Source organism: Rousettus aegyptiacus, unplaced genomic scaffold, assembly GCF_014176215.1.
Source record: "Rousettus aegyptiacus isolate mRouAeg1 unplaced genomic scaffold, mRouAeg1.p scaffold_m13_p_7, whole genome shotgun sequence".
NCBI lineage: Eukaryota > Metazoa > Chordata > Mammalia > Chiroptera > Pteropodidae > Rousettus > Rousettus aegyptiacus.
Window position 1 is genome coordinate 51,179,370 of NW_023416310.1, and position 26,018 is coordinate 51,205,387.

The window sequence follows — 26,018 nt, forward strand, 5'->3', positions numbered from 1 at the left end:
CCTCAGAAAATTCAGTTGAGAAAGAACCAGTTATTAACATTAAATGATTTTCAGAAGCTATTAGGTGATATTAATTGGCTTAGACCACACTTAAAAATTTCCACAGGTGAATTAAAACCCCTGTTTGATATTCTCAAGGGGGACCCTGCTCCTACATCAAAAAGAGAATTAACAGAAAATGGTCGGCTAGCCTTACAGAAGGTAGAGCAGGCCATAGAGCAACAACAGGTGCATTATGTAGACTATTCACAGGGATGGGCCGCCTATGTCCTAGCTACCGCACACACACCCACTGCAGTGTTGTGGTAAGGTGGTCCACTGCTTTGGTTACATTTGCCTGTATTGCCAGCTAGAGTGTTGACTCCTTATTATGAGTCTGTAGCTTGCTTAGTACAACTGACTCGAGAAGAATCTCGCAAATATTTTAGGGCAGAGCCTTCTTTAATTGGTGTTCCCTTTACTAAGCAACAAATACACTGGTTATTTCAGAATGATGATGTTTGGGCTATTGCCTTTGCCCATTACCCCGGGGTTATAGACAATCATTTTCCAAAAGACAGATTGTTACAATTTGTAGATAATCATGCTTTAGTATTTCCCAAGTTTGTGAGACAAGGGCCTATAAAAGATGCTCAAGTAGTTTTTACTGATGGGTCTTCTAATGGCACCGCTATTTATGTGATTCAAGATCAAACACAGGTTTTTCACACGCTTCCTGCCTCAGCTCAAATCGTAGAACTCAGAGCAGTAGCTGCGGTATTTGAAAACATGACTTATTGTCCTTTTAACCTGTATACAGATAGCCATTATATTGCTAGAGCTTTGCAGGTGTTAGAAACAGTGGCATATATTGATACTGCTAGCAATCAGGTACAAGAGCTTTTTTCTTAAGTACAGAAGTGTCTGCATGCACGTACACATCTGTGTTATGTGGGACATTCGAGCCCATTCTGGGCTCCCAGGACCTCTGGGAAGAGGAAATGCTCTTGTTGACCAGGCTACTCGGTTAGTAGGCCTTACTCAATTAGAACTAGCACAACAGTCTCATGCTTTGCATCATCAAAACAGTCAAAGCTTGAAAAAGCAGTTTCATATTTCTAGAGAAGCTGCTCGACAGATTGTTCGCCAGTGCATGACGTGCCCAGAGCATCACTCTGTGCCTCATTATGGAGTTAATCCTAGAGGTTTAACACCTAACCAGTTGTGGCAAATGGATGTTACACACATCCCAGAATTTGGAAAGCTAAGGTATGCACATGTCACAGTTGACACATACTCCGGGTTTATTATAGCTACAGCTCAAACTGGAGAAGCTACATGTTATTTCTCACTGCCTTAGATGCTTTGCTATGGTAGGCCAACCCTCTGTAATAAAAACTGATAATGGCTCAGGATATACTATCAAGCATTCCAACGTTTTTGTTCACAGCTCTCTATAGTACATAAAACAGGTATTCCATATAATCCTTGAGGTCAAGGAATTGCAGAGCAGGCCCATGGTGTTCTCAAAAATCAGTTAAACAAAATAAAAAAGGGGGAGCTGTACCCTACCTCCTCACAAAATAGTTTAAATCATGCTCCTTTTATTTTAAATTTTTTAACTGTGGATGCCCAAGGGCTTTCTGCTGCAGAGCGTTTGTGGCATCCAAAGACTCAGACATCTTATGCACTGGTGAAGTGGAAGGATCCTCTCACGGGTACATGTAATGGCCCTGACCCGGTATAAATATGGGGACAAGGGCATGTTTGTGTTTTTCCATAGGATGCTGAAAATGCCAGGTGGCTCCCAGAAAGATTGGTCCGGTTTGCAGGGACTTCCCCTTCAGAAGCAACTGCTCCTGATGGTGATGTTAATGAGCCATCTTCTGACGGCTAGTGGAGAGCTGTATTGGACTTATGTACCTGATCCACCTATTTTGCACCCATCTGTATGGGAAGGCCCAGAGATTGTGGCTCCAGGATCGGACTACCAATTCGTTTCCTTAAGTATGGAGCAATGTCTGGGTGCTTAACAGTCTCTGTGAAATCTTTGTCTGAAAGTGGGCAAGTCATACATCTTTGCTCACCGAGCGGAGAACAAAGAATCTTGGGAGACCCTCCTCAGTCATTTCCTCCATGTGGAAAAGAAATATGAGTCAACAACAAATTTGTATCGTGGAAAAGGTGTTACCTGGACAAGCCAGTCACTTTTAATGTAACAGGGACAAAATGATATATTTTGAACTGATCTGGTAATTTAACCAGCTCCAATAATCAGAACCTTAGCTTATCTGCAGGATTATGGTGGACTGACAATGGATTCCTACAGTCTTATATATGGAAGCTTGCTGCCACTATGGACGGTGTTACTAAGGGGGGTCCCATTGGAGATAATGCCAATATGATCATGATAGATACAGCTAGAAATGTAATTGCATGTGTAACTCCACCTTATGCATTATTTTAGGTAATATTAACATTACCATAGAAAAGGATAATTTCTATGAAATACTTCTTCAATTCCCTGCTAAAGATTCGGGCAGAGATGCATGGTCTCAGGCTCCAGGCTCAGACTTGAGCCAGTTATATGTTGCATCTCCCATTTGCAGAGGCTGGTAGTCAAAGACAGGTAAGAATCCTTCAAGGCTGGGACCAACCTAAGACAGGGCATGAATGCCAGAGATTCACGTACCAATGATGGGTAAGACCCAGACCTGTGGAGGGTCACCTAAGACAGGCACAGTCTATCTGCACCATAGCTGGAAAAGCTTTGGCATTTTAAAAGATAAAAAATGGGGGAGGGATGTCAGGAGCCATTACAAGGCACTGAAGGTGTCACATAGCTAGAAACAGCTGCTGAATCTGCTTCAACTATGGTTTTAGGAAGCAGGATTTTAAGTTAAACATTACTGACCCTGGTGAGGAGATTTGCCTCCTAAAGAAATCCTTTCAAGATTGTAGAATGACTTACAGCCTTGTCAACAAGAATGTTCATGCCCTGAGAGAAGGATATTCATGATTTATGGGAACTAGGATGATGTAGTGTTTAGTAAACAGTGGCATGCCTAGAGCTAAGCTTATCTCTCTGTGTTTAGGTATAAATAGGCTAGGCTAAATAAACTCAAGGCTGTAGCATTGACTGTATGCCCTCCCGAAGAACTTTTCTGTCTTCTTTTTTTTTCCCCCTTAAGCTTCACCCCTCTTTTTTAGGTGCTGTTCGATCTCTGCCGGCGGGCTCTGGCAAACAATATAAGATTTTTAATGTATGTAGATATAAAAAATAAGATAACTACCATATAAAGGAGAGAAAGAAAAGAGACCTGTATGTGATTGTTTCTAAATGTTATCTGAAATGCTAGAATAATAATTTTATGTACATTGCAAAGGTTAGGTATGTATATTTAATTTTCTAGAACCACTAAAAATATCTAATGGTGTGTAATACAAATATCCAATAAAGAAAATAAAATAAGATACTAAAAAAAATAAAAATCAAAGAATCTAAATGATTTCAGGAAACAAGAAATATACACACAAAAAAACAAAGTAGACAAATACAAAATAAATAATAAAAGTTTGGATCTAAACCTAGTCATATCAATAATTACACAAATGTAATGGTCTAAAGAAATCAAAAGACTTAGATCATCAGTTAGGTTACATGCTATCAATAAAAAAAAAAAACACCTTTAAATAAAATTATATTGACAGCAAAAGCAAAAGAATGGAAAAGGAAAAATACATATCACTCAAATATAATTTTAAACTATCTTGATATCATTTTGGATAACAATTTCCAGTGAAAAGAAGTATTTATGATAAAAATGGTCAATTCGCCATGAACATTAACAATCCTAAATAACTGCACTGAACAAAAAAACTTCTATTGATAAATAATCAACTGAGTGACTCTCCTCAATTTAATTGATAGAATGAGTAGACAGAAAATCAGAAAGAATATAGAATATATACACAATACAATTGACCCATTTAATTGCCATTTATAGAACATCCTATCCAACAATAGCAAAATATACATTAGTGGATTTCATTTATTTATTTGTTTGTTTGCTTGTTTGTTCATTTATTTATTTTAAAGAAAACCCTATTGGTCTAATAACAGATCATCTGCAAAGAGATTTTTAAAAACTTAAAAGGAATGAGTTGCAAAAATAATGATAAATAACTCATTCTTAAGTAAAATATAAAAATAGACTTCAATCCTAAATAAAAAAGAAAACGGGACATCCCTAGACATGTTATAACATTACTTAAGAAAAGGTGGACCCCGACAGAGAGAAAAAAGAAAGTCATACCCATAAGAAGAGGAATAGTATTACCTATATTGAACAGCAAAACTGATTATAAAAAGGTGAGAGAACAATGCAAGAGTTTTTCTCTTTAATATTATTGAGTATTGATGAAAGAAAAATTTAAACATGATTATAAGCTCAATCTCAATTTTGTAGTAATAAAATATACATAAGCATAGAAAGCTGTAGAATGCAGTGTTCAACATAGGTTATGCAGTTAGCTGTCTGTCTGTCTGTCTTGTAAAGTAAACCAGAGGAAGTGATTGGAAGTAGCCATTATGTTAGTGGGTGTCAGTAATTATTAGCTGCATTTCTTAAATTACTCATAAAATATGATTTCATCTAGAATTTTCTAGTTTCAAACACAGAAGAAATGATAGCAAATAAACTGTAGAAATGTGTGGTTTTGAAGAGATGGAAAAGCTGAGTGCGTCTAGACCCCAAATAGCAAGACATTTGATTTAAAAAACAAACAAACAAACAAACAAACAAACAAAACTAAATGGCAAATTCCCTTTGGTATTTCTCAACTAAGCACTAAAATTTAACCCATCAGTAAAGATCAGCTTAAGGGTTTGCCTTTCCACACAGCCTGTTGTTTCAACTTGCCCCAATTAAGTTGAGGACTAAGGACAAGGGGAGGAAAGAAATGTCAGACTTAAGAACTGGAGCTAGGAAATAGATTTAGCCCTGATTACTGACTCATAGATCTGTCTGTAAACTAATAGTTCAGAAATCTATTTCTTTTTTGTGGGAATATACTGATAAATCAACAATTAACTTGATCTGAAGATACTTTAGAAATTTAAATATCAAAAAAACACTCAAGCCTTCTAGATTTCTCTGGCAGGAGTCCAAGGCCCTGCTACCTTGAACAAGCCTGATCCCATCTGATCTTGGAAGCTAAGCAAGATCAGGCCTGGTTAGCACTTGGATGGGAGACACCTGTAGGTATAAAACATAAAAAAATAAAAAATAAGGGATTGTAACCTGACAAGGTCTTGCAATCTGTGAGGTCAACCAAGGGTTGCCTCTCCTAAAAATATAAAATAAATAAAATGAAATTAAAAAATAAATTCCTCTTGTAGGAGATGGATTAAATGCAGCCCTCAAGAACAAATTTCAACTGCAAAAACATGGCGGAGTAGGAGACATTCCCAGATCTCTCTCCTTGAAACAACAATAAGGTGAACATCTAAAACTGAACAATAAACACCAAACTGCACACCAACATGTGTGAGCATGGGATTTGTGCATAAGAGCTACCACGGGTCAGAACCCTGGGCATAGGGCGGTAGACTGGGAGAAACAAAGCTGCCTCTCACAGCCTCTGAACTCCATGCAGGAGGAAGGTGAGGGGTGAAGGAGCAGTGAGTTCCTGCTGTGAGTTTCCTGAACATTTCTGCCTGGGATAGCTGTGAGCTCCCCATGGCCAGCTGGCTGCACGGCTCAGCCATCAGGTCAGAAAGCGGACAAATGGGACGGAACTCCAAAGGAACAACAGTTGATTTTTGCCCGCTGTGGCTGCAAAACCAAGGCTGATACACAGTCCTCAACCCCCAACCCAAGGCCCCTCCCCCCATACCCTCTGAGACCAATCAACGTGGAACCCCAGGGGAATCTGAGCAAACGCTGCTGAGACTGTTGCTGACACTGACAGGAACTGAAACTGAGGGTATTTGCAAGAAAATTTAAAAAGTGTTATTAAGACTTTACATAAAGCAGGAATCCAAGAGGCTTAGATGCCACCTACTGGAAATATATATATATATATATATATATATATATATATATATATATATATACTCCTTCTTTGCAACAGGCTAAAGAGAAACCATAATATAATAAATCTTCTTTATGGAAAAACAGCAGAATACATTTCCATTAATGCCCAGGTGGAGAAATAGTCCATTAAAAATCATGAACAACCAAGGTGACAAGGCATCTCAGAAAGAAAGAGAAAATTCAACTTACTGACATAGAAATATGTGACTTAAATGACAGAGAATTCAGGATGGTACTTCTGAAAATACTCAGTGAGGTCAAAAACAACTCAAATCAACAATTTCAGGAATTTAAAAAACAGCTAGATGAGCAGAGCAAGGAGATTTAAACTCTCAAAAAGAACCAAATAGAACTTTTGGAGATGAAAAACACACTGCAAGAGTTGAAAAATGGAATAGCAAGCTTGGGAAATAGAGCTGACCAAATGGAGGATAAGATCAGTGATATTGAAGACAGAATTCTAGAAATAAATCAGAAGGAAGAAGTGAGACCAAAGAATGAAAAATAATGAAAGAGAAATACAAGAACTAGCTGATACCATCAGGAGAGAAAACATAAGAACAATGTGCATTATGTAAGGCAAGGAAAAGGAACAAGGATTAGAAAACATTTTCAGACAAATCATTGACCAGAATTTCCCAAATCTAAAGAATAAGCTGAAGTTTAGAATTCAAGAACTCAACAGAACGCCAAATTATCTCAACCCGGAAAGGCCTTTACCAAGACACACTGTATTTAAATGATCAAAAATCAATGACAAGACAGAATTCTCAAAACAGCTAGGGAGGAAAGTTTTATTGTTGCCACTGTTATTGATAATGCCTCCCTTCCATGGAGCAAGCATTGGACATCTTTGGTAGCAACCCTCTTTAAAAGCTTAAGGTTCTTCAGTTGTGACCAAAACCACTGAGTGTGCAGTGTCTAATATGGTCTCTTCCATGTCACTCTAACGAGATTTGGGAGACAAGGGGAACAGATGTGATCTTTAATCTCATGCTGTCTTCTATGCCTTGAGTAAAAAGGTATTTTGTCTTTGACCCAGAAGTCATGTCTTCTACTAAACTATGTTAGCCTAAATGATTAGTTTGTCCATGAGGTAAAATGTCAGATCTTTCACACAATTCTTTACACTTAGTACTTATCAAAAAACAGATAATTAGAAAAGAATAAATTTCTGTTGCCCTTTTCAAACTAAAAAAATTTTTAAAGTTCAAAGAAACAAAAACATTAAATTAACAGAGAGGCCATACATCTTAAAACAAAATGTTTGATGGTAGTTGTATACAACATCTTAATCTCTATTGGTATGTTAATAAAAGTACGCGCTATTCCAAATCATGAAACTATCTGATTTGGTTACGCTTGTTACCTACATTCTCAGCATTTCAGAATAGTGGCTTGATTAGTAAATTATGCTCATCCTCCATATAGAATCATTTCTCCAAATTTACAACCACAAACAAATTATGCGCATGCTTTGCATTTGCTGTTCTACTTCATCTCATATTTTTCTTCTTAGAACGTATTCCTTTTTCAGTTTGTGTATTAAAAATAGGGTATTGAACTCAATAAACTGTACAGCACCAAGACAAAAGTGGGTGGGGAAGACTCTACAAGAAGAATAGGGGTACATAAGAACTAAAAAGAGTTTGAAAAATAATTAGGCATGAGAAAGTACAGAAATTCAAATAAATTTTAAAAGGAAAATATAAAAACTAATAAAAATGACCAGCAAAATATACTATCATCTTGTAAAGGGACATATTTTGCATGTATATGTTAAAAGAAAATAATATAAATGTCTAACTATATACCTAAAACTAATATAAAAGATGAAGAATGATATATAAAGTATTATAAATCGAAAAATAAATAAATAAAATAAAAACTTATTTCCTCTACACTCAGAATGCCTCTGACACCAAATGTGTGGGATTTTTTCCTGTACTAATTCTTCAACATTCTAGACACTAACTGGAGATCCTATAATTCAATCATGATAACTACTCAGAGTTAGTGTAGATCCCAAGGGTAAAGAACTTAGTCCTACAGTACTGCCCTCACCCAATGTTAGACACCAGTCACAAGTACCAAGTTGTCACCTGTATTTCTGCCCAACCAGGTATAAATTGGGTGTTCTGACAACCACCTCGTCAGTTCCCATATTTGCTGTAATAACACACAGAACTCAGGGAGACATTTACTTATGTTTACCAGTTTATTACAAAAGATTTGATAAAGGATACAAATGAATATTCAAATGAAGAATTACATAGGCCAAAGTCTGGATCTGTCCCTGTGGAGTTGACGTGCACCATTCTCCCATGCGCACCAACCCAGAAGTTCTGGAACACTGTAGTTTAGGGACTTGTATGAAAGCTTCATCACAAAGACATGATGGGTTATTAACTCAATTTCTGGCCACTCTTCCCTTGTTGGAGAATGAGGTATGGGGCTGAAATTTCCAAGCTTCTAATCATGACTCATTCTTTTTGGAGACCAGCCAACATCTAGGATCCCACCAAGAGTTGACTCATTAGAACAAAAGATACTTCTATTGCCTAGGAAATTCCAAGGGATTTGGGAGCTCTGTATCAGGAACTGGGATTAGTGAACAATTAAAATAAAAGATGCTCCTAGTGACCTTATCACTCAGGAAATTACAAGGCTTTTAGTAGTTCTATGTCAGAAATTGGGGGTAGAGACCAATATTTATATGTATTTTTTTCAAGATAAGGAAATAAGCCTTTTACTTAATAATTTAAATGATATGACTTTAGTGAGTATTTTGCTCATTTGTAAGATACTATTATTATTCTTACTTTTACAAATAAGGAAACTAAGATATAAAGTCTTTAATATTACCTGTTCATATCTAGAAAATGTCTGAGCCAGAATTCCAATCCAAGCAGTTTAACTCTAAAGTTTATAATTTTTAACATTATATCAACATTAATGTAGTGATAACTGAAATGTTTCCTATGTAACACATTGACTCTGTAGACAAGTGAGTTTTCATGGTTCTACTGCACATCGGCATGTAGAGATGCCCGAGTTTACCTACTTGAACAGAAAAGAATGATAATTTTTAAAAGTAGGAAGTTTGCTGCAAGTATTAATAATTGCTTGTAAATGCTATAAAACTTGACTCTAAAAAAATTGTTTTGATCTATGTGTCATGTTTATTACTTTACAATGAACAATCTCTTCTAAGAACATCAGAGAATGCTCATTTAATTTGGATACACCACAAAGATGTAAATGAGTTTGTAGATTGAAACAAATTTATGTCTGGAAGACTCATTAAAAGTAATTTGTTATTTTTTCTTCTTAACAAATTGTATTAATAGCAATAATTATATATCTTACAGTGCCATATGATCGACAGTTTATTTTTTCTATATAATTTGAGAAAGTAAATAAAAGTTTATGTCAATACAAAATTTGTTTTAATATACTAATGTTCATATGCATAATAATATAAAGGCTTACCTAATATCATGTAAAGAGTAAAAATGTTAGAATATATTTTTCCACCCCCTGGCTTAGTCTTCCAAATTTTTTTAAAAAAATCAAGAAATATAAAATAAGTAAAAATCTCTATCAGCAAAATAGAATAAATGCCATCCACAAATTTAACATTAAAAAAAAGTAACTCTTAGATATAAAGCTGACAAATCCAGCTTGAAAGATTAACCAACCTAAAATGTGTAAAGCAAAATTGAATACATAGAGATCTAAGAATGACCATACTTGTGGCCTATAGTATCACACTAGATGAAGGGGCTAAATATTCAGATTTATCAAACAAAAATCTCAGTCTTGTAGAAATTCCTCTAAGGTACATGAAGAAATAGTGCATTCAGGATATGAATCTCATCGAATTGTTGTCTAGGCTTACATTTGCCTATGTGACTGCACGGGACATAATGGGGGCATTTACGTGGTTTTTGGTAATGAGAGAAACTGTGCTGTGAAATCCACCTGATGTTGCCTTGCTCCAACAACTTTGCCATTTGAGAAAAGAAACTTTTAATGCAGAATAAATTTACCTGCCATGGCTACATCATTATTCAACACTTTCCTTGCTATCCACCTGCCATTAGCCTCATCTGAGAGCAAGAAAAATCAAACACATTCAGGATGACAGAGAAGAAAGATGAGAATAACTGGGTCTTTGTTGACACTATTGGATGTCAACAAATAAAGTTTCAGTTAAATACTAAACTTGCTCAATTTTTGATGACCTTTCTCCAAATATCTTATATGTAATTATTAATATGCATGCTGTTTAAATTGTTTTGGTGTTTTTTGTTATTTCAGCTCAGAACATCTGACTATATGTATGAGCCTCTTGTGCTTGCTTGTCCAGGAAGTTTCCTGATGACCTGACCATATTGACAATATTATTTCTGAGATGTAGAAGATTTGCATCTAACATCTGAATTTTATAACCTGTGATCTAAGGTTTAAAATCTGTACCTTAAAAACATTTTACTTTTATTCTCAAGACAACAAAATTTACAATACTAAAACATGTTTCTTGGTATTTTGTACCTTCTTTGTGCAGATACCTATTAAATTCCTACTTTGTGACAGGAGTAAAACAAGCCGTATTAATGCTTTTCACATTAGACACTGCAATAGCACATAAAAGAAACACCCGCAGGTTAGATTAATCATGAAAAAAAAAACAGCCTTCCAATTTTCCTCCATGAAATTCCCAATTACTGCCATTCAGAAATCAATGATAAATTTATTATGATTATTTTTGGTACCATGTATTTTTTTCTCTAAACAATCAATCTTTCAATCTCTCATATACACGGTCACCTTCCTGGGCTTTTCTATAATCTGACACCCATAGGTGAGAGAGAGAAAAAATTCAGAGTCCTATATTTGCTTTTTCTGTTTTGAACACATTCTCTGAAAGCATTCTCAAATTTGGTCCACGTCTCTAGAGAAAAGGATAGCACAACCTGAGGATCTAAATTGGTTTGACTTCCTCATCAGGGACATTTCTAATATCACTCTGGGCTCTCCAAAGTGTGTCAGCATCATTAAGTCTTGTGTTGTAGGAAAAATTGAATATGTAGTTAAATAATGCGACCAACCTACATCCTTCTGCTTGACTACTGGCTTCATACTGGAGCAAATTTCATAAAGCTATATGCATTCATTTTTGTTCGTGCATAACAAAAATATAGCATACGAGTAAAACATTAAATTTCTTCATAGGACAGATTTTTTTGCAGGTGAAAATTATATGTTTCTTGTCCACTTTTGCTTTTCTTTTCTAGCAGAACATCTAAATACCCTGTGAACAGTATTAATAAATGAAACCAATAGGTTTATTGGAATCTGAAATGTTGACACAGGAGAAGCTACATAGAGGCATTGGGAAAACAGAGTTGAAAGGAGTCTTTATGTATGAAAGAAAGAAAAAAAAGGACTCTAGAGGAAATGCACAGCACTAATGAGGTTTCCTGCTATTAATTCTGAAATCAATACTTGTTGGTTCCTTATCCAACACTCATTTCCTAGAATTCTCACTAAAGCATTAACTTTTCTTACATATAATAACATCACCGCCCACCTCCCTCCTTTGAGGCTTCCATGGGAATGACTCAGTATAAGCTCCAAGAAGGATTCTCATTTTCCTAGCCACAGAATTCTGTTCTGAAATGACTGTGAGATCTGATTTAGGCTATATGGTATTTAAAACATTTAGCTAGGGCACTCAAGGAAGAAGCTTCATCTAACTCCTTGAGAATTTAAGGAATGTTAGAATAATTGGAATAATATGTAGATGGGAGTTCAGAAACTACTACATATATTTTTACTTGACAGATGAACTGTCCAAACAGTGAAAATGACTCACAAAGAAGAAAAATGCCAAAAACGTCACAAAAAACACAGAAATAGAACCGAAGTTCTGAGGGTATATGAATTAACATTTGACTGAGTCCAGTTCTCTCCCTAAGCTTTTCATCTACATGCCACAATTACTTGCTTATTTATGTGAATATATATATGTGTGTGTGTGTGTGTGTGTGTGTGTGTGTATTTATATTTAACTATAAGGTTCTTAAGTTATTCAAAGATCAATTTAGAATTAAAACTACAAGTAAGACCGAGTTGGTGTGACAATATTGATTTCAAATTTCCAGCCACTTAATACAGGAATAAATAGCATTATAATGTCCTTTAATCTAAAATATATATGATATATTTTTTATTTATTTAAAATCCAATTTTTATTCATGTATTTTAACAGTCAAAATTTTAAGGAAATGTTTACTGAGCATTTAATATGTCTCAAAATGTTCTAAGTATTTCCACATATTTAAGCATGTAATCTTTAAAACGATGCTATGAAGTAGTTATCTTTATTATCTTGATATTATAGAAAATAAATTTAAAATATTGGGCATCAGCATCCATGAAATTAACATTAATTTACTATATACAATATTACTTTGATTATGAAAAGATTATTGGATGAAAACCATAAAACCTTTGTGTCGCAACTTAAAATATATGGTTTATGCATTAGAGAAGCATAGCTATTTTCCTTTCCTCTCACTGCTTTGGGTCTGTAGTGCATAGAGGTAAGTGTATATTTTCCTATTCTACTCCCTGCATGTTTTAATACTCCCATTTTCCTGAGCAAACTACTCTAATTGATGAATATTTAAAAAAAATACAAAGCTTTTTAAGAATAGAGTATTTTTGCTTGTATGCTTGTGTTGTATAGATGCAAAAATTGTATTGAGAAATGAGAATGCAATAGTATATTGTCTTCTTGTTTTTACTCAATTTCATGTTTTAAGACCCATCTACATGCTCTGAGTGCCTGTAGTTTATATACTTTTTTTGCTACATATCATGGCATTATGCTCTGTATGGCACGTGGCATCTATATATTCTACCTTTGCATTATTATTATTTTTTTAATAATTGATCATTAAGATGGTTTCAATTATCTGCTTCTACATACAATGCTGTGATAAGTATCTTTAAAACATCTCCTAAAAGACATGAGTATAATGTTTCTTGACTATATAAAGTTGTTCTTCTTTTAATAATTTATTAATAAGCTTTCCTCTATATTAGTTATCTATTTTTTATCTTGTTGACGTAAACTTTTCATATATTGTAGACATGAAATATTTTTCGGATATTGATTTTGTAAGTATGTTCTGTTTTTCTATCATTCTAGTATTATTTTTCAGTTTTGTCTTTGAACAACAATATTAAATTTGGTTTTCTGAGCCAGAACTTTTATTTTTTTCCTTATAATACATGCTTTCAGATGTTTTATTAAAATCCCTTACCCTTCTTAGGGGTATAGATATATTCACCTTGGTTTTAGTTCTATTAACTTTATAGTTTTATTGTTCCCACATAGGTCTTTGTACATAGTGATAAGTAGAGATCCAAAGTCAGGCACTTCTTTAGTTAATTTTTTTAAAAGCATCTCTTAAGCAATTCATCATTTTGTCCAACTTTTGTGATACTTTTGCTATAAAACAAATTAATTTGTATGTGACGTATTTCTATTCTGAAGACTTCTATCCTGTTCAAAAAGATTATTTAGTTAATATGACAATTGTACCACATTGTTTTATTAACATTGTTAAAATATGTCACCCTTTCAGGTAGAAAAATTCTTCCAACTTCTATTTTAAAATGATTGAATTATTATTGGGTAGATGCTCTTATATATGTATTTTAAATTGTGTTCATTTAGTATGTACTAAAAAATAATTCACCAGGAATTATAATTTAAACTGTACTGAATTTACAGTAATTTGAGTAATAATAGTAGGCGACCTGGTCTTATTTCCAGTCTTAAGAAAAATGCATCTAAAGGGTTTCCAGTAAATAACACATTTACAGAAAGTTTTATAGTATTTATAATAAGACAGCTACCTTATATTTATTGCATAAATAAGATAACACTTTCTCAAATATTAATACATGTATTTAAAAATAAATAAATAAGATGCACTTACTGAAGTGGTTGTCTGATGGAGTAGAATAAATTTGGGGCTCTCCATTGAGTTCCATTCTTACAGATTTTCTTTTTTCTATTATTTGACCTAGCAGCCCTCTGTATGCCCAGATTGCACAGCTTGTCTTTATCTGATCTGAGTCAGAATTCAGAGTAAAAAGTCTTCATTGCACGGCACTTGTTAAAAACCATCAGCTTCAACTGTTTAATATCACAATTGTTTGAACCAATGAAAATAGCAGGGGCAGATGGGAGGATGACCAACTAACTTAAAGAAAAAGGTTGGGAAAATGAATGTCCAAAGGAGGCTTTGCAAAGTTCTGATATATTCCTGGGAATCTGGAAGGCTTGTCTGGGGTAGTTCGTATGCCCAGGAAGACCTGGAAAGGCCCTAATGTCTTACCCCCGGCTGATTTTGAAACTTTAAAGTGAAGGTTAAGGTACTGTAGTAAACCGAGGGAGCTTTAAAGGTGTGACTGACATGCACACAAACCACTCAGCGAAATCTGGGAGATTTAGTGGATCAAGGCATTTAAGAAAAGATTGTTCACTTATTATCTGACCACTAAGCTAACCAAAGAGATAATTAATTGGGTGGCAATATATGACACAGAATACAGAGTTTACAGATTAGTTGAGAAAATTTACCAAAAAAAAAGGCAACAAAAATAAAAAATAGCAGCAAACCATGTGAAGAGGCAGAATCATTTCTGCACTTGCCACATCATATTATTTTAAGCATTCAGTTTTCAACAAAAATTATGAGACATGCAAATAATCACAAAAGTATAGTATACACACAGAGGAAAATAATAATAACGAGACAATCCCTCAGAAAATCCAGGTGTTAAATTTACTTGACAAAAAATTTATATCAGCTATTATAAATATCCTCTAAGAACTAAAGTAAACATGTCTAATAAAGGGAAATTGGCAATTTAAAATGCAGGTAACTGGCGATTACTGGTAGACCAGAACAAATAGGGCAGAAGGGGTAGCTAAAATTATTGGGTGGATTTGTTTTCTAGACAAAAAAATACATTGCAGGTATAATGAAAGGGTTGACAATGGTCCATGCAACATCATTCTTTAGAAACTTAGATGTAAACACATAGGGCTGGGAGAGAAACTTCATCCCACATAGCACATAAAAGCAAAATTTTTTTAAAAAAATGTTAACTTTGTATTCACAATAACAAATAAACTGTTTCTCACATTTTCTTTGAACCTCAAAATGATGCCCCAAAAATGTGACCAGATAATTTTCTATGCAGTCATGTTATCTTGAAAATAAAAGTCACTCACAGTAAATAGGGCTCAAGAAAAATATGAACCCATTTATTTTTCTTAAAGTTTTTTGTAAGATTTATTTCAACTGATTCATGGAAAAAGCAAAATTAATACTGATAAATGGAAATACTGGTAAAAATATATATATAATAGTAAGCTTTAGTGATAATTCAGAGATGACATAAACAATTCTTAATTTCTTTAGAACTGTAACTGCAAATTATAATTAAAAATGATATCTATAATATATTGGGTCCTAAAACTAAATTAGGTTGTAATTACCAGCTAAATACCCCTTTCTCATATGTTAGTAACAATCACAAACACATCTTTTTTGTTAACCTATTTTTCCATTACCTGATAGAAAATTCTATCAAAGCATGTCATTTACCCTTCAAAGTTAGGCATATTGAGGTTGTTTTACACATGTCCTCGAGTTCTTTGTCTCCTCTCACAAAATATGTGAGTTATTGGAATATGGACTGGCTTATCGACTCACTTCTAATGAATAGAATGTGCCAGATGTGGCATTGTATAACTTCTGATTTTGAGTTAGAAAAAAGCAGTACAACTTCCACCTGGTGCTCTCTTTCTTTCTGGAGCTCTGAGCTGACATGAAAAAGTCTGGCTTCCCTAAGTTTTCATACTGCGAGTTCAGTTGACAAGACCACAGAGAGTAAGAGATAGATGCCTGAGGAGTCTTGTCTATTTTATTCCTGAGCTGTTCAACTCCACCTAGCATCAATCTTCAGGCATCTGAGTGAGGAAGACTTCAGATGATTACAGACTACTGCTTCTGAGATGTCCTAGCAGACAGCCAGTAAAGCAGACAAGGCTTCTCCAGCATTCTCTATCTGAATTACTGACTTACGGAGTCCACAGGCAAAATGAATAATTATTTTTCAAAACTAAGTTTTGGGGTGATTTATTAAGAAATTATCACTGCAATACACACAGGCTAACTTTTCAATTAGAATACTTCCTCCACTCAAACAACGTAATTGACTTTAGGTTGATCACACGGTTCAGGCTGAGCCAATCAAAACTGTGACTGCTTGCTTGCTGGATTGATTTGATTTGATTTGATGTGTTCTTTTGTCAGAGTAGGTGGAAGGAAAGGTAGGTGGAGGTGTTGACAGAGAAGATGGGAAAGAAGGTATCTCTGCATGTAAGATCCTAAAAAACAAGTTCTTTGTTAAACTGGAGCTCCTTAGGCTGCATTTATAATGATGACAAGAGATTGTCTAGGAAAGAAATCAGAAACAAGAAATCCAGAATATGACACAGGTTGCTAGTGACATATTTGAACCCTGGGTTATATTCTCACCTGAAATAGGCACAGATATTTAGCCTTACCAGTATGTGGACCAAAGAGTACTCTTTTGTGGCTTAATCTAGTTTGAATCAAGGTTATTTTTAACTAAAAGTTTACTGAATAATGCAGTAGTACAATGAGTTTTGTTGTTCTCTTACAAATCTGATGCCCACAGATTTTTTTTTTCTAAGCAACAAACAAACATTCAATTGTCATAAGCATTATTTGTAAATTAGTCTCCAAAGGGACATGAAACCCTCCATGGGCTTTCTTCCAAAAAGAAAAAAAAAAGAAAGAAAGAAAAGAAAAGAAAAGAAAAGAAAGAAAAGAAAAGGAAAGAAAAGAAAAGAAAAGAAAAGAAAAGAAAAGAAAAGAAAAGAAAAGAAAAGAAAAGAAAAGAAAAGAAAAGAAAAAGAAAAAGTTCAATTTATTTGATTGGAAGTTATTTTGGTGAACAAAAATTTAGGGAAACTTTTTTTAAAATTAAAGGATGCTTTTTTTTTCACCCCCTGATCAGCTGAAATTGTGAGCTATTACAAGTCAAAAATCACAACCTGAAAATGTCAGAAGTTTGAGCAACTGACAGTTGAATTCTGATCTGCCTAAAATAATTGAAAGAGATATTTGACACTACTTCATTTACATATGCATAAAATAAGGCAAGTAGGACTCCAGATATGCTTTACCATTTGTTGGCATTATGCTATCTGTCAGATCCTAATAATATAAGTCTGATATTGTATAAAATTTCAGATGCATCTGGAACTTATTTTTTGTTGTTGTTATTTTTAAGGCATAAAAATGTTAATTATAAGTTTATTGAAGCAAATCAAAATTTGATTTCCTTTGTTACAATATTAAAAACTGTAGGAATTAATATTATGAGACTAGTTTTATTTTCTGTTATAAACTTGGGAATTATAAATAAATAAAATAAATTAAGGAATCCAACATTTGCGAAAAAGATACCCTTAACATTTGTTGTACTTTCTTCTTTTTTTATCTTTCTTTTTTAAAACCTGTAGCAGCCAATCATATTTTCCCATAGGACATGAAATCTTCTAATTTTATTCTTTTTAAATTCAGTTTTTCCTTGGAAAAAAATATTTTTTATAAACTTTATATTTTTATAAACTTATGTCATCTCTTTTTCTCCCTCTCTCCCCTTTTCCTAACCACTCAATCTCTATAAGACACAAATACACAACAAATTCACAGAATGTAAAGATTGTTTCAGGGAGAATAAAGCATAACCGTAGTGATACAGGATAGACTTTTCTGATTGTGGGTGTGTATCTGTGTGTATGTGTATCTGTGTAAGTTCTCCATTTCATATTGTCATTTCACACATTGTAATAGAGAAGTTTGGCTGTGAGTTGGCAAACTATACTTTTAGTGAAAAAGTAAAAAGTAAAAAAAATAATAATTTTAAAAATGGAAAGAAAAAAAAAGGAAAGAAAGGGGGATAAAAGAAGGGAAGGGAAGGATCACAGAGAGAATGCCGCCAACCTACTACTATAAACATTAAGCACACAGGGAGCAGAGGCAGGAAGCAGGTAAGACTCAAGAGAGAAACTAATTGGCTTAAGTTGCAGGAGAAATTAAAGGCCCAGGAAGATATTAAAACACAGAAAGTAGGTTTTACTGTCACACAGGATTGTTTAATCAATGTAATATTTGTTTTATTGTTGTGACTGTATGCTAAATACCAAAAAGTGAAAGACATCTGTTATCCTTTTCCTCAAAGTCAGGTAAACATTGTGTCCTGATTTTAGCTTCTCTGAATTAGAGGGGATGACTCTGAGAACGATTTTTTTTTTTACTCTTTTTTCACAGAAGTTATTTTACATCCATTATACCAAACACTGACATGTAAAATTCCTAATAAAATAAAGCAAAGACAAAAGTGTTTATGAGAAATGACATACATCACTTATATTCTTCAAACATTGTCGTGCTTTAACTTTCATAATTTGACAATGCATTCATGAGACAATCTGCAGACAAGAAGTTTTAACAGACAAGTTAAAGAACATTTTCAAGCAGACATGACTGTCCTAAATTCTTTCTTAGGCAAGAACTTTACAAACATCATTTATATTAGTGATAATGGTAGAGCTGGAGAGTACTGCGCCTTTTCCGAAGCCACAGCTCTTGCAGCCTGCAGTCGTCAGCCCTGATACTTCCCTGTGCTGGTGGACTGGTTTAGTAATCCACTGGAAGTCAGGATTCTGTCTGATAGCTTTATAGAATGGATCGGTGAAGATAACCTCAAAAAAACAAAAAAACAAAAACAAACAAACAAACAAAAAAACCCCGGCACTCTCAGGGCCCCACAGTAGCGTCCAGCTTGCTTGGCAATAGACTGAAGGCTTTGAGCAAACTTTAGCTGGTTAACACCCTAAATGGACAGACTTGCCGTAGGTCGGTCACACCTGTTAGGAATTGGGCATTTGTGGCCACCACAGCACACACAAACTGACATACGACATATTCGTGCTTGGCCTTATATCTCGTCCTGTGTGATTTGTGGGGTGGTGTGGGGAACCCTGTGGAGTGCAGAGAGCTGATGGTACTGCCAGCAGCACACCCTAAGAAAGCGCATTACACCAGACTGCTTCTTTCTCTATAGCTTTTAGATGTGCTTAAAAAGCCCATCTTGGCTTACCTGATGGCTATGAACAGACGGAAAGGCCAATTTCTTTTTTTAATATTCAAATTTTAGAAATTCCAAAACGTGTAAAGTTAAAAAATATAAATAAAAGTATAACTGAAAGACAGATCTATGTCCTAAAATGATGGTGTTTTCTAGAGTATTTATTTTTCTAAGCATTTGCCCTATGTCCCAGTTCTGCCCCACAATTTTTAACTGTACACCTCCCTTGAGTCTTGTCAAGAGATGAAGTGATTGAAGAGAGATGAGCTACCAGATACTGAAGTAGTTGATTAAGACAACAGCCAAATGAACATAATGGTTAAGCCTTTAGTCACTTCTTGAGATCTTACAATAAGAGGCTAAACAGGAGAGAGTGCCAGCTCACGCAATGGGACATTTTCCCTCACGGAATGACACTAGGTAGTGGTCAGGTATATCAGTGAAGATGTTTGTCTTACTGTTGAGGGAGGCTGCAAATAGAAAGCTCCTGTCATTTTTGGCCCTGAGGGCTAAGAGGAGGCAAAGGGGAAGGACTAGGAATAGAGTGGAGAAAGTATTTTTAAGGATGACTGATAAAGTGATATCTGCAGAGGTGCCTGAGAAAACCTCTTCAATTGGCCCCTGATAAAGAGACCTCCAAATAGAGAGCCTAGGCTAAGGATTCAGGTATATGTGTAGGGTGCCCTGAGTCCTTAGGCTCAACTCTTCAGAGAGTGCAATACATTGGCTGTGCATCAAGTCTGGTGAGGACAAGGTAGTTTTCCCCCTGAGGCTTTTCAGGTAAAGCTTCTGTAATTGCCTAAGTTTGGACCTGCAAAATCAGACATAGGATTTTGGCTTGGAGCCAGACAACTCAGATCTGTCTGTGTGAATGATAATAGAGACAAGACATTAGCCAACTAAGTTGGAAGCTTTCAAAATGAATATCGGCCTTAGTTTGACACGTTGAATAGATTGTGGCTGGGAGCAGGTCTGTGTATAGGGGAGTGCTTTATTCCAATTTTGTGGTCAGTGTCAATCTTCTAGGGCAAATGTAAAATCCTGCTGAGGATGAAACAGCTCCCCATTGAGTGACTATGGCTGAATAGGATAAACATGTATCACTACCCAAGGAAGAGGTGTTTAAAGTACAGTTTAACTTGATTTAAGAAAATTAAAGCAATATAATATTTCTTAACCTGAAAGACATTGAGCAAAATATATACCCATTCTACAACTATAAAAATATACCAGTTAGGGTTGCATTTAGTAGAAAGTAATGACCTGATTGTACATACAAGGACATTTTTGTTACATAAAAACATGCTAGGTACAGATGATTGAGTGCAGGTTTTGTGTAATGATTGAGTTAGGCTCTCAGGACTCTAGGCTCCATTTCATTACTTCTTCAATGTAGGGTGTTCATTTTTATGCTAAATGCTTCATGATCATTGGATTAAAGTCAATGATCTAGACATCATATCTACAATTAAGTCAGGAGAAAGATAACAGAAGTAGAGTAAGTAGCTTTTTTTCATGCTTGATTTTTTTAAAAAGAAGCAAGAACTGTCCCCAAAGTCTCCTCAGATGAGTTCTGCTTAAGTGCTTTTTGTCTAAACTGAGTCATACAACCACTCTTAGCTAAAAAATAGGCTTGAAAACCAAGTATCTCTTTCAAGCTTCAACTAGGAAAACACAAGAATGAAGAAATCTGGAGTACCTGCTAGGTTAGCCAGATGACACGAGCATCCATTACAACTGTAAAATAAATGCATATCTAAACTGTAGCATATTAAAAACTCTGACAATCTACAGCTCTATTTTGTTCCTTTAATACTTATAGAAGAAGTCTGATGTACTCATCATTGTTCTTACATATTTAGCTTTGAAAAAACCAGTGTTACAATAAATTTAAATTTTATGACTAAAAATGACATCTTGGTATTATAGTGTGTCTCTATACAGGTAAATAAAGTGTTGAAAAAAATGCCAAGAAATATCAGCTGTTAACAAATTATAATTATTCTATACATTTTTCTAAATATAAAGAAATAAATTGTCACTGATTAAGAAAGAAAATAAACTTTTTTAAAAAAATTTATTCTACAAGACAGATTATTATAGATATGCCTGCAAAAATATTTTCATGTTCCCCATGCCATAGGTAACTTTTTAATCCATATCTTTACAATATATACATCCATCTGAATTTTCTGAAGATAATAAATATTAAAAAATTGTTTGATGCATATATTCTGCTATACTTGAAGGTAAAAGATATTTGTTCCAAACATACAAGATTTTTAATTTCAATCTCAATTGAATATAACAGCTTCACCAGGGAAGACTAGAACTTGGATCTTTGTGAATATCAGCATTTCCAAATCTGAAAAAAAAAAATAAGAATAATAATTTCCTTAAGGAATTTTTCTGCCAGTATGGTATAATTCAAAGCATAGAAATCATCAGATGAAATTTAAGAGTGATTGACAACTAAAGATAATACAGACAGTCACCATTTTTACTAGATATGTTCTGGTGATTAATGTAATACTGTGATCTTCAAATATAAAGTATTTTGTAAGAATAATTTTATTAATATCTGTACAGACTCTTTCAGTTTAAACTCTTTTGTATTGTATGTCAAAATACTTATTTATAAGTGAGGTCTATTTTTATCATCTCTTTTACAATCAACCAAAACTGTTTCTCAACTTCAAATACATATACATTTTCGACATCAAAATATGTGTATACTCTCATACATATCTGTTAGTACTATAAAATGGAATAGCTACTTGACAAATCACTTGACCATATCTACTATCTGCAAAAGTGAACAAATAAATAATTGTATATACATATTAAAAGACATACAGCAATGAAAGTGAGCAAAACATTGCTATATGAAAACCAGAAATGAATCTCACAAAGTTGTAAGCAAAAGAAATCAGATAGAATAGAGCATTTACAGTATGATTCCATTCATATGAAGTTTAAATTCTATCTGTTTTGAGAGAAAGCAAGATCAGTTACTCTTGAAGGTGAGAGCTGAATAGTAGACAAGTGCTAGTTAGGGATTCTGGACCGCTGGCAAGGTTTCATTTATTGATATGAGTGCTGGTTATATGAACATGTTCTCTTTGCAAATTAATTGAGTTAAATACTTATGATTTGTGCATGTTCTATATATATTCTATAGGCAAAAAATGGTTTACTAAAAAAAGTGTTATTTTTGTAAAATAAGCATGAAAAAGTTGAAAGATAAAAAAAAAACAACTTTATGACAATTACAGTAGGTAGCATCTTAACAGCACAGAGAAAAAAGAACTTCAAGTGCTAGAAATGAACTAGCACTGTCTTTGCAACCAACCCAGATTTGCAAGTGGTGAAATATGTCAGACATTTTTCTCTAGTGCCTTGCTCCATGATGTGTACTTAATTTGCATTTGAATTAATGAACAGATATCACGTATATTCCTCTAATAGTCACAGTAACAGTAAGACACTCTGATGCATGGAGATTGACTTAGTAGGTCTACCTGGAGAACCAATGCTAATTTCTTCCTTGCACAATGGAGGATGATTAATGTCTACACCTGATTATCTTATAAATGGTGTTAGTTAAAGGCTACCTAGTTTAAATATATAGTTTAATATTGTTAGAATGAAATAAAACTAATTGTCTATTTTAAAAAAAGATTACAATAGGTAACACCATCATTATTTATATGTGGGAAACAAACAAAACCCCTCCCCAGTTTTTCAGCAACAGACAAAGCAGTCTTGGATATGGATTTACGTATGTGAATTTCAAACAACACTGAGGTAAAATATCAGGACACCGTTCAGTCTCATTGGCTTTGAGAAAGATTTTTCTCTTTTTTGAAACTGCAAAACCAAAGTCAGGAGCCAGTAACATGTAGTCTTAAAGTCAGAATTTAAAATGTACTACATGAATTAAAGCTCTATTTTTAGAAATTATTATAATTTTGAGCATGTCAGTATTTTCACTCACTTTTCTACATCGAATAATAAATGACACTGGGTCTATAATTGCAATGTTCCAAATAAGTTCTTGAAATTTAACTGCTTTGGGGACTGTTATTGTGTCAGTGTCGAAACTGCATAAATATTTAGTTTTCCTGTGGATAGCAGATAACATGGCCAACTGACAAAATTTTTTAAGAAAATCAGACTCCTTATGATAAGTATAGCTCCTGAGATTCTTGTTTTCACATTCACATAGCATTTCCCAGGGTTTATCACCAGAAAAAGTACAGAAAATAAGCACGGTTTTTAATTTCAACATATTAATTTTGAGTTTGTCTTATAAGAAAATAAGACAAACTCAAAATTAGGAGGAAAATGGTCCAAGTCCTTTGCCCTAATACAAAATGTTGTCGAGATGGGGAAATTCCTTTTCACTTAATTTTTTTTGTCAAAATATCCTCCCATCAGAATTTAAATATTAAGCAATTTTCTATAGGGTTAGGAGTGACTTTTGAAAAATACCCAAATGAATTGCTAAAAGGACAGATTATGTAAAGAAATTACATAAAGTATTATGAAATATTATGCCACTACTTACAAGAATGATATAGAAGTGTAAATGTTGTTTGGAAAGATGCTCATTATGTGTTATACATTAGGAAAAGAAATGAAATGACAAAATGATTACATTATGTGATAAAATCTTTGTAAAGTAGAAGTTATGTGTAAGTGTATGTTCATTTTAAAAAGAATATGGAAGAATACAAACTAATATAAATTTGTTGAAAAAAATCAAACATTATGGATTGGTTTTGGCTACTTGTGTATTATTCAGAATGTAAAAATGACATTAACTTAAATGACTTAAATAAAATTTATTGTGTAGATAAAATATAAATATTCCTGGAAGGAAGTTAAGCCTTCATTTGTGACTCATTGACGTATATAATTATGTAATATTTATTGTTAGCATAGAACTTATTGATTTCTAAACTAGAAAAATGTAAAATAGAATATTTTCTTCATTCTTTAAAAATGTGAAATGGGGAGATATAACTAGAAAGAATGAAAGAAATATGATATAGATAGTAAAAAGGGCCAAAAGTCTACTTCTTCAAATTCATTGTTATCTATTACATTAAAATTAATTACAGCTTAAATTTATCTTTTTATTCCCATTACAGTCTTATAGGGATACTGTTATGAGCTGAAATGTGCTTCTCCCAAATTCACATGTTAAAGCTCTGACCTTTAGTACCTCAAATGTGCCTGTCTTTGGAAATAAGGCCATTAAAGAGGTGATTAAACTTAAAAATCCCTAAGGGGGACCTAATCCAATCTGACTAGTTACCTTTATAAAGACAGGAAATTTGGATATACAGAGACACCAGGGATGCATGTGCATGGAGGAAAGATCATGTGAAGACACAACAAGACAGCCAAAGAGAGAGACATAAGAGGAAATTAAACATGCCCGCGCCTTGCTCTTAAATTTCTAGATGTCAAAACTGTGAGAAAATAAATTTGTTATGTCTGCGGTATTATGTTATGATAGCCCTAGTGAATTAATATAGTTTATCTTTAATTATTTCCTAAGAGAAAGCAGACAAGATTAAAATATAATGAAAATAATTGGTTTATGTGATTCATTTTCTTTATCTTATGGCTAAGAAAATTAGTTGACACAGAATATTTTTTCTTGAAATTTTGTGGAGGATTGTGATGCAATTTTATAGTTAAAAGATTATACTTCTTAGCTTCCATTGGAAACCTATGACTAAATCCTGGTCAGTAAGTTATAAGTAAATATGTTATATGAACTTCCTGAGAAGAAGGTTTTGAAAGAACTGATTCAACCAGGGATACAATTAATTTACCATCTGCATTTCCTCTTCTTGCTGCATAAATTCAATTGTAATGATTGAGAGTTCAGTAGCCATTTTGAGCACGAGCAAATTCAAGAGTAAAAGCAACAGGTTAAGAATAAACTAGAAAAAGAGGAGTCTATGTTTCTAGTGACTGATGAAACATAATTGAATAGATTGTAAATTTACTGTATAAAATCGATACAAAGAGGAAAACATTCTTCTACATAAAGCTATTTTAATATAAATTTAGACTCAAAAAATATAAATGATGTAAACAGTAATTTTCTATGTCAAAATTTTATTCTATCAATAGTATTTTTTAAATATTTTCTTATCTGATACTATTTTATCAGAATAAACTTCCATCAAAGATATAAAAGGTTTTAAATTTAATGCATACCCACATACACACACAAACACACACACCAACAATGAGTAAGAAGAAATGACCATCATGGATTTTTGTTTTTAAATGTATATTATTCCATTAATTTTAATAAATTTTCTCCAAATATTTTAAGATTATTTATGCATACAAAATATCTTGGAAGGACATTTGCTAGATTACCTTATAACCGAAAATGTAAAACCCGCTGAAAGAGAGAAAGTAAGAAGGCCATTTTGAATAAACAAAGAGATAGAAGCTCATGCATATTGTTCAAAAAGGTATCTTTGGTGTGAGTGCAGTCAGTGGTCTTGTACAGACCCTTTGGTAAAAATGTATTATTTAATTCCACTCCACTATTGTTTCTTATTTACAGATTTTTTTTTTTACTATAATCGGTTGTTCTATTTAATGTAAAACATAAATTACTATTTCTAT

The 26,018-nt window shown here is 33.6% G+C and overlaps 1 pseudogene; it reads right to left on the reverse strand.

Moving 5' to 3' along the window:
• Positions 1 to 18,768: 18,768 nt before the first annotated feature.
• LOC118605513 lies at positions 18,769 to 25,267 on the reverse strand (annotated as a pseudogene).
• Between the last annotated feature and the right edge of the window lie 751 nt (positions 25,268 to 26,018).